Source organism: Cryptomeria japonica, unplaced genomic scaffold, assembly GCF_030272615.1.
Source record: "Cryptomeria japonica unplaced genomic scaffold, Sugi_1.0 HiC_scaffold_35, whole genome shotgun sequence".
NCBI lineage: Eukaryota > Viridiplantae > Streptophyta > Pinopsida > Cupressales > Cupressaceae > Cryptomeria > Cryptomeria japonica.
In genome coordinates, this window is record NW_026728857.1 from 835,001 (window position 1) to 844,958 (window position 9,958).

The 9,958-nt window shown below is 58.5% G+C and overlaps 1 non-coding gene across 1 annotated transcript; it reads right to left on the reverse strand.

Annotated features, from left to right (window-relative positions):
- Positions 1-2,957: 2,957 nt before the first annotated feature.
- Positions 2,958-3,076, reverse strand: LOC131862136 (5S ribosomal RNA). Its single transcript, XR_009361162.1, has one exon. It is a non-coding gene; the product is annotated as a 5S ribosomal RNA (ribosomal RNA).
- Positions 3,077-9,958: the final 6,882 nt, after the last annotated feature.

Genomic DNA, 9,958 nt, shown 5'->3' on the forward strand with positions numbered 1-9,958 from the left:
CGGAGCGTTTGGTGGGGTTTCTCGCATTGGCTCTTCCGAGGCCCGGTTGCCACCCTGGCGCGCACGAAGTCGGAAGTAGGGTTAATTGCCCGGGTGCGCACCTTTGCCAGGGTGGGCACCTTACCTGGGCTGCGCACCAGGGCGGGCTCAAGATGGCACGCGCGTTCCGTTTTTTTCACTATCTTTCAAAACGGAAATTTTAAAATCTCCTTTTTTTTTTGCCTTTTCTGGAAATTAGTGAAGGCAGCGCATCAAAGGTGCGCACCTCGCTGCCCACCTTGGTGTGCTCTGAGGTGCGCACCTGGGAGCGCTACGAAGTGTGCTCCAAGGTGCGGCGTGCACGTTGTCGGAGCCCGGTTTGCCCCGGGTGCGCACCTCGCCTGCACCTTGGCCGGGGTGGGCACCTTGGCTGGGTTTGCCCAGGGTGCGCTCCGAAGCGGGGTTACTGGAGCGCCCCCTCTTTTTTTGTCAGAGCGTTTGGTGGGGTTTCTCGCATTGGCTCTTCCCAGGCCCGGTTGTTGGGTGCGCTCCCACCCTGGCGCGCGCGAAGTTGGAAGTTGGGTTAATTGCCCGGGCGCGCACCTTCGCCAGGGTGGGCACCTTGGTGCGCACACCTTGGCTGGGCTGCGCACCAGGGCGGGCTCAAGATGGCACCAGCATTCCCTTTTTCTCACTATCTTTCAAAACGGAAATTTTAAAATCTCGTTTTTTTTTTGCCTTTTATGGAAATTAGTGAAGGCATCGCATCAAAGGTGCGCACCTCGCTGCCCACCTTGGTGTGCTCCGAGGTGCCCACCACGGTGCGCAACGCCGGTGCGAACCCGGGAGCGCCCCGATGTGTGCTCCAAGGTGCGGCGTGCACGAAGTCGGACCCCGGTTTGCCCCGGGTGCGCACCTCGCGTGCACCTTGGTGCGCACACCTTGGCTGGGTTGCGCGGCCTGGTGGGCACCATGGTGCGCACCAAGGAGCGCTCCGAAGTGTGCTCCAAGGTGCGGCGTGCACGAAGTCGGAGCCCGGTTTGCCCCGGGTACGCACCTCGCGTGCACCTTCGCCGGGGTGGGCACCTCGGCTGGGTTGCGCGCCCTGGTGCGCACCAAGGAGCGCTCCGAAGTGTGCTCCAAGGTGCGGCGTGCACGAAGTCGGAGCCCGGTTTGCCCCGGGTGCGCACCTTCGCCGCGGTGCGCACCATGGCGTGCACGAAGTCGGAGCCCGGTTTGCCCCGGGTGCGCACCTCGCGTGCACCTTCGGCGGGGTTGCGCGCCCTGGTGGGCACCATGGTGCGCACCAAGGAGCGCTCCGAAGTGTGCTCCAAGGTGCGGCGTGCACGAAGTCGGAGCCCGGTTTGCCCCGGGTGCGCACCTCGCGTGCACCTTCGGCGGGGTTGCGCGCCCTGGTGGGCACCATGGTGCGCACCAAGGAGCGCTCCGAAGTGTGCTCCAAGGTGCGGCGTGCACGAAGTCGGAGCCCGGTTTGCCCCGGGTGCGCACCTCGCGTGCACCTTCGCCGCGGTGGGCACCATGGCGTGCACGAAGTCGGAGCCCGGTTTGCCCCGGGTGCGCACCTCGCGTGCACCTTCGCCGGGGTGGGCACCTCGGCTGGGTTGCGCGCCCTGGTGCGCACCAAGGAGCGCTCCGAAGTGTGCTCCAAGGTGCGGCGTGCACGAAGTCGGAGCCCGGTTTGCCCCGGGTGCGCACCTCGCGTGCACCTTCGCCAGGGTGGGCACCTCGGTGCGCACACCTTCTCAATGTTTTCTTGCCTTTTCTGGAAATTGGTGAAGGCAGCGCATCAAAGGTGCGCACCTCGGTGTGCTCCGAGGTGCGAACCCGAGAGCGCTCCGAGGTGCCCACGAAGTCGAAAGTCGGGTTAATTGCATTGTTTTCCCCGGGTGCGCTCCGAGGTGCGCAACATCGGCGCGCACCAAGGAGGGCTCCGAAGTGTGCTCCAAGGTGCGCACGATGGCGTGCACCTCTGGTGCGCACGATTCGGAGCTCGGTTTGACCGGGGTGCGCACACCTTGGCTGGGTTGCGCACCTTTTGTGCGCTCCAAGGTGCGCACGAAGTCGGAGCTCGGTTTGCCCCGGGTGCGCACCTTCGCCAGGGTGCGCACCTTGATGCGCACGCCTTGGCTGGGCTGCGCACCTTGGTGGGCGCCATGGTGCGCACCTTTCGTGCGCTCCAAGGTGCGCACGAAGTCGGAGCTCGGTTTGCCCCGGGTGCGCACCTTGGTGGGCGCCATGGTGCACTCCGAGGTGCCCAAGATTGGTGCGCACCAAGGAGCGCTCCGAAGTGCGCTCCAAGGTGCGCGCGAAGTCGAAAGTTGGGTTAATTGTCCGGTTTGCCTCGGGTGCGCACCTTGCGTGCACCTTCGCCAGGGTGGGCGCCTTGGTGCGCACACCTTGGCTGGGCTGCGCACACCTTGGCACCCGCGTTTCCTTCATTTTAAATTTTTTTTTTTTACAATCTCTCAAGTGGGAAATTCTATAATCTCAACTTTTTTTGCCTTTTCAGGAAACTTTTGAATGGAGCGCATCATTGGTGCGCTCCGAAGTGTGCTCCAAAGCTCTCTCCAGCTGCGTGCACCTGCCCCGGCCGCGCACCCGGCCCCGCCCAGCTTCGCTCACCTGTCCCGGGCGTCTGGTGCGGAACCTTAGAGTAAGAAACATCACCGTGCACCTTGGCCAACGTGCGCGACTCGACCGAGCGCGCACTGGCCGAGGTGCACACCGATTTCACCTGGGTGCGCGCGCAGCACCTCGGGCGCACCGGGGTGCGCGCACAACGCCCGGGTTGCACCGTGGCCTGTGTGCTCGGGGCGCCTCGGGTGCGCGCTCGGTGTCGCCCCCGCGCGCGCGGTAGTGCGGGCAGCGCACCCCGGCCCGGCCCGGCCCCGACGAGAACGCAAACGGGCAAAAGGTTTATTCAAATAGCATTGCGACGCCCGGCGAAAAACTAAAAAAGGGTGCAACACCGGGACTTCCCGGGAGGTCACCCATCCCAGTACTACTCCGGCCCAAGCGCGCTTAACTGCGGAGTTCTGATGGGATCCGGTGCACTAACGCTGGTATGATCGCACCCGTTATGAGCTTGTCGCAGTGTGTACTTAGCAAACCGCGACCCACGTGCGAATCCACCCCGGCCACCCACCCCCGTCGAGGTGCACACCCTCCCTCGCGAAGTGCGCCCCGTTCGCCAAGTGTGAGCCCTGCCCGGGTGCGCGCACCTTGCTAGGGCGTCGGGTGTGCACCCGGCCCGGCCTACGTGCGTGCACCTGGAGGGGGCGTCGTGTGCGTGCAGTGTCCCGTCTGCAACGCGGTGCCCACACACCACCTCGGGCGCAACGACCTGCGCTCACATGTGGGCCGAGTGCACCTTGGTGCATGTTCGGGGCGCCTCGGGTGCACGCTCGATCTTGCCCCGGTGCACCAAGGCGCTCGGTTTGCCCCGGGTGCGCACTTGGTGCAAGGTGGGCACCCAAAATAGGGATCAAGCACCAAAACACAAGTTTCGGGATGCAAAATGGGACCCAAGGACCACAAATGCGTTCCAAGACCCATGATGGGTCCACGAGAACAAAAATGTGTTCCGAGACTTAATAAACAAATATTGGGTTTTAGGAGAAGAAACATGCTCTGATGCCCAAAACGAGAATCGACCCCGAAAAGGCCACAGGCCAAAAGTGGGATGCGAGACAAAAAAAAATGGGACCCGAGGACCAAAATTGGGTTCCCAGGTCGAAGACAGGGCAACCGGACAAGAAACGACCTCTAAGGCTCGAAATGAGTCCCGACGACTAAAACTTGACAAGAAGCACCCATCAGGCACCCAACTCGACACCCATGGGATGCCGACCCACCCGGGCTTCCACCTAGCACACCTTGGCACCCACCCACCCTCGCACCCAACCTCGCACCCAACTTAGCACCTTTGAACCCACATTGGCACTCACCCTGACCCTGGCACCTTGGAACCCACATTGGCACTCACCTTGACCCTGGCACCCACCTTTGCACTCACCTTGGGACCCACCCTGGCTCCCACCTCGGCACCCACCCAGACACCCACCTTGGTTCCTTGGCACCCACCTTGGATCCTTGGCACCCACCCCGACACCCACCTTGGCACGCAACTTGGCTACTTGCCACCCACCTTGGCTCCTTGACGCCCACCCCGACAACCACCCCGTGACCTACCCTGGCTAGGGTTGGTGCACACCCACCCTGGTGCCCACCTTGGCACCCACCCTATGACCCACCTTGGCACGCACCTTAGTACCCACCCCGTTACCCACCCTAGGACCCACCCCGTGACCCACCTTGGCCAGGGTGGGTGCACCCACCCTGGTGCCCACCTTGGCACCCACCCATCCTAGCACCCAGCCTGTGACCGGGCTTGGAACCCAACCTTGCACCCGCACCCGTCTTGGCCAGTGTGGGTGCGCACCCATCCTGGCACCCACGTTGTGACACACCCTTTAACCCACGCACCCTAGCACCCACGTTGGCACCCACCTTGGAACCCAACCTAGCAACTTGGCACCCACCCCGTGACCCACCTTGGCATCCACCATAGCAGTCGCCGACTTGGCACCCACCTCGGCACCCACCTTGACACTTGTGGACCCACCTTGCCACTCACCCTAGCATCGACCCATCCTAGCACCCACCCTGGCACCTTTGCACCCTAGCACTCACCCATCCTAGCACCTAACCTGTGACCCACCTTGACACTCACCCTCGCACCCACCTTGGAACCCAACCTAGCACCCACCCACCCTGACACCAACCCTAGCACCTACCCACCCTTGCACCCACCCTGTGACCCATCTTGGCACCCACCCATCCTACCACTCAACCTATCACCCACCTTCTCACCCACCTTGGCATCCACCTTAGCACCCACCCACACTGGCACCTTGGCACCCACCTCGGGCAAGGTGGGTGCACACCCACCCTGGCACCCAATTTAGAACCCACCGAGCATGTTACCCACCTTGGCACCCACATTGCAGCCCACCCTAGTACCCACCCTATGACCCACATTGGCATCCACACCCTAGCACCCAGGCACCTCGACACCCGCCTTGACACCCACCCTAGCACTGAACCTGTGACCCACCTTGGAACTCACCCTAGAACCCACCCACCCTGTGAACCACCTTGGCATCCACCTTAGCACCCACCCACCTTGGCACCCACTCTAGCACTCACCCATCCTAACACCCAACTTGTTACCCACCTTGGCACCCGCCCTCGCGTCCACCTTGAAACCCACCCTAGCACCCACCCACGCAGGAGCCCACCTTGGCACCCAACCTAACACCCACGCATCCTGGCACCCAACTTGTGACCCACCTTGGAACCCACCCTAGTACCCACCTTTGAACCCACTATATCACCAACCCACCTTGGCACCCACCCTATGACCCTCTTTGGAATCCACCCTAGCACGCACCCACCCTGGCACCCACCATGGAGCGCACCCTAGCACCCACCCACCTCGGCACGCACCTCAACACCCACCTTGGTGTGCGCACTGCGCCAACCTCTCAAAGACCCTATGTGGTGCGCTCCAAAGTGTACACCTTTGGTGCGCTCCAAGGTGCGCACCTTTGGTGCACACCGAGGTGCACACCAAAGTGTGCACCGAGGTGAGCACCAAAGTGCACTCCAGGGTGCACACCAAGGCGTGCACCTTTGGTGCGGTCAATGCAAACGAATTCGGAAGTTGGGGTCGATGTCCTAATCGCTGCTGCAGACTACACGTATGAGAATCGGACAAATAGCTTTATATAGGGGAGGTGTTGCGTTTGATGGGTCGACTCCCCTGGTTGTGTGCACTGCACCAACTTCAAAGACCCTGTCTTGTTTAAGAAGTCAAAAGTTGGGGTGGATGTCCTAATCATTGCTGCAGTCTACGCATGTATGAGAATCAGACAAATAGCTTATATAGGGGAGGTGTTGCATTCGGTGGGTTGACTCCCCTGGTTGTGCGCACTGCGCCAACCTCAAAGACCCCGCATAGCAGAAGAAGTCGGAAGTCGGATTTTGGTGAGCACCAAGGCGTGCACCTTTGGTGCGGTCAACGCAGACGAATTCAGAAGTTGGGGTGGATGTCCTAATCGTTGTTGCAGGCTACACATGTATGAGAATCAGACAAATAGCTTATATAGGGGAGGTGTTGGGTTTGATGGGTCAACTCCCTTGGTTGTGCGCATTACGCCAACCTCAAAGACCTTGTTTTCGTTAAGAAGTCAAAAGTTGGGGTCAATGTCCTAATGGCTCCTGCAGGCTACACATGTATGAGAATCGGACAAATAGCTTATATAGGGGAGGTGTTGGGTTTGATGGGTCGACTCCCCTGGTTGTGCGCATTACGTCAACCTCAAAGACCTTGTTTTCGTTAAGAAGTCAAAAGTTGGGGTCGATGTCCTAATTGCTCCTGTAGACTACACATGTATGAGAATCAGACAAATAGCTTATATAGGGGAGGTGTTGGGTTTGATGGGTTGACTCCCCTAGTTGTTCGCATTACACCAACCTCAAAGACCTTGTTTTCGTTTAGAAGCCGAAAGTTGGGGTCGATGTCCTAATTGCTCCTGCAGGCTACGCATGTATGAGAATCAGACAAATAGCTTATATAGGGGAGGTGTTGGGTTTGATGGGTCGACTCCCCTGGTTGTGCGCATTGCGCCAACCTCAAAGACCCTGCATTGCGGATGAAGTCGAAAGTCAGAGTTTGGTGTGCTACAAGGTGTGGTCGAAGGTGCTCACCTAGGTGTGCACCTTTGGAGCACAGGAAAAGTGCCCTCCAAAAGTGCGCACCTTTGGAGTGCACAAAAGTGCCCTCCAAAAGTGCGCACCTTTGGAGCGCAGAAAAGTGCCCTCCAAAAAGTGCCCTCCAAAAGTGCGCACCTTTGGAGCGCAGAAAAGTGCCCTCCAAAAAGTGCCCTCCAAAAGTGCGCACCTTTGGAGCGCAGAAAAGTGCCCTCCAAAAAGTGCCCTCCAAAAGTGCGCACCTTTGGAGCGCAGAAAAGTGCCCTCCAAAAAGTGCCCTCCAAAAGTGCGCACCTTTGGAGCGCAGAAAAGTGCCCTCCAAAAAGTGCCCTCCAAAAGTGCGCACCTTTGGAGCGCAGAAAAGTGCCCTCCAAAAAGTGCCCTCCAAAAGTGCGCACCTTTGGAGCGCAGAAAAGTGCCCTCCAAAAAGTGCCCTCCAAAAGTGCGCACCTTTGGAGCGCAGAAAAGTGCCCTCCAAAAAGTGCCCTCCAAAAGTGCGCACCTTTGGAGCGCAGAAAAGTGCCCTCCAAAAAGTGCCCTCCAAAAGTGCGCACCTTTGGAGCGCAGAAAAGTGCCCTCCAAAAAGTGCCCTCCAAAAGTGCGCACCTTTGGAGCGCAGAAAAGTGCCCTCCAAAAGTGCGCACTTTTGGTGCGCACCAAGGCGCTGGTTCGGTCGTTGCAGGCGAGTTCGGAAGTTGGGGTCGATGTCCTGAGCGGAGGTGCAAACTACACAGGTGTCGGAATCGGACAAATAGCTTATATAGGGGAGGTGTATGCTTCGATGGGTCGACTCCCCAGGTTGAGCGCACCGCGCCAACCTCAAAGACCCTACGGTATGGATGAAGTCGGAAGTTGGGTCCGATGACCGATTCGATTAGTAGGTATGCTCATGAGGTCGGAATTTGGGTCCGATGACCTGCCATGTGCAGGAAGGCGAATGTTGACACTGTGCGTTGCAAGGTGCACACCAAGGCGCTGGTGCGGTCTTTTTAGTCGAGTTCGGAAGTTGGGGTCGATGTCCTGATCGGAGGTGCAAGCTACACAGGTGTGGGAATCGGACAAATAGCTTATATAGGGGAGGTGTATGCTTCGTTGGGTCGACTCCCCGGGTTGAGCGCACCGCGCCAACCTCAAAGACCCTACGGTATGGATGAAGTCGGAAGTTGGGTCCGATGACCGATTCGATATGTAGGCATACTCGCGAGGTCGGAATTTGGGTCCGATGACCTGCCACGTGCAGGAAGGCGAATGTTGGCACTGTGCGTTGCAAGGTGCGCACCAAGGCGCTGGTTCGGTCGTTGGAGGCGAGTTCGGAAGTTGGGGTCGATGTCTTGATCGGAGGTGCAAACTACACAGGTGTGGGAATCGGACAAATAGCTTATATAGGGGAGGTGTATGCTTCGTTGGGTCGACTCCCCGGGTTGAGCGCACCGCGCCAACCTCAAAGACCCTACGGTATGGATGAAGTCGGAAGTTGGGTCCGATGACCGATTCGATATGTAGGCATACTCGCGAGGTCGGAATTTGGGTCCGATGACCTGCCATGTGCAGGAAGGCGAATGTTGGGACTGTGCGTCGCAAGGTGCGCACCAAGGCGCTGGTGCCGTCGTTGCAGTCGAGTTCGGAAGTTGGGGTCGATGTCCTGGTCAGAGGTGCAAACTACACAGGTGTGGGAATCGGACAAATAGCTTATATAGGGGAGGTGTATGCTTCGATGGGTCGACTCCCTGGGTTGAGCGCACCGCGCCAACCTCAAAGACCCTACAGTATGGATGAAGTCGGAAGTTGGGTCCGATGACCGATTCGATACGTAGGCATATTGGCGAGGTCTGAATTTGTGTCCGATGACCTGCCATGCGCAGGAAGGCGGAATTTGGGTCCGATGACCGAGTTGATGGCGTGCCATGCGCAGAAAGGCGGAATTTGGGTCCGATGACCGAGTTGATGTTGATGGCCCGCCATGCACAGGAAGGCGGAATTTGGGTCCGATGACCGATTTGAAGGCGTGCCATACGCAAAAAGGCGGAGTTTGGGTCCGATGACCGAGTTGATATTGATGGCCCGCCATGCGCAGGAAGGCGGAATTTGGGTCCGATGACCTGACATACGCATGGAGTCCGACTCGGGGGCCGATGTTCGATTCGATGACTTGCATTGTGGGTAAAGTCGGAAGTTGTGGTCTTTGACCCGATTCGATGACCAGACTTCGGCTGCTTGAGAATCGGACAAATAACTTATATAGGGGAGGTAGTGTTCTCGAGCATCCTCCCCCCGTGCCCGTTTATGTCGATTGATGCTGGTGCTCGACTGGTTGGAGCGCTCGGATGCAAAAATCTTGCACCAGGATTTATCGATTGTGATGGACACGGCAAGTCTCCTGATTGCTATGCAGGAGCTCATCGTGAATCTCTATGCGGCCTTGGTATGGACTCGACCTGCGGAATGGTTCGGCAATGGTAGTCGCTCCAACACGTCCTTGCAATGGCCACAGAGGTGATTCGACTAGAGCTCCAGTCTAGCTTTTGGGTTGCTTGGCGGACTGGTATAGCCGCGATCGAGTTCCGGCCATGAACGTTTTAGATAGCTCTTGGGCTTTCTGGGACGGAAGTCGGAAGTTTGGGCTGTTGTCCGATTTGATGACCATTCTTCGGATGTGTGAGAATCGGACAAATAACTTATATAGGGGACTGTGTTGTCTCACGCAGCCCCCTCCGTGCCCCTCTATCTCGACCGATGTTGGTGCTTGAAAGGGTTGGGATCGCTCGGATTTATAAACGTGCACCACCATTTGTCGAGTGTGAGGGACGCGGCAGGTCTCCTAAATGCTATGCGGGCGCTCTCTGAGAATCTCTATCCGGCCTCGACACAGACTAGTCTTGCTGAATGGTTTGGCACTGGTAGTCGATCCAACACGTCGTTGTTGTGGCCGCCTAGGCGATTCGATTCGAGCCCCCGTCTAGCTTTTGGGTTGCTTGGCGGATTTTGCCCTATCCGCAAGTGAGCTCGGTCCCTAAACGTTCGAGAAACCCGATTGCTATGCGCCGACTCTCTTTCTTGCGAGCCTCCATCTAGCTTTTGGGTCTCTACGGAACGGAAGTCGGAATCTGGGACCGTTGTTTGATTCGACGAGGCAGACTACGGTTGTGCGAGAATCGGACAAATAACTTATATAGGGGAGGTGTTG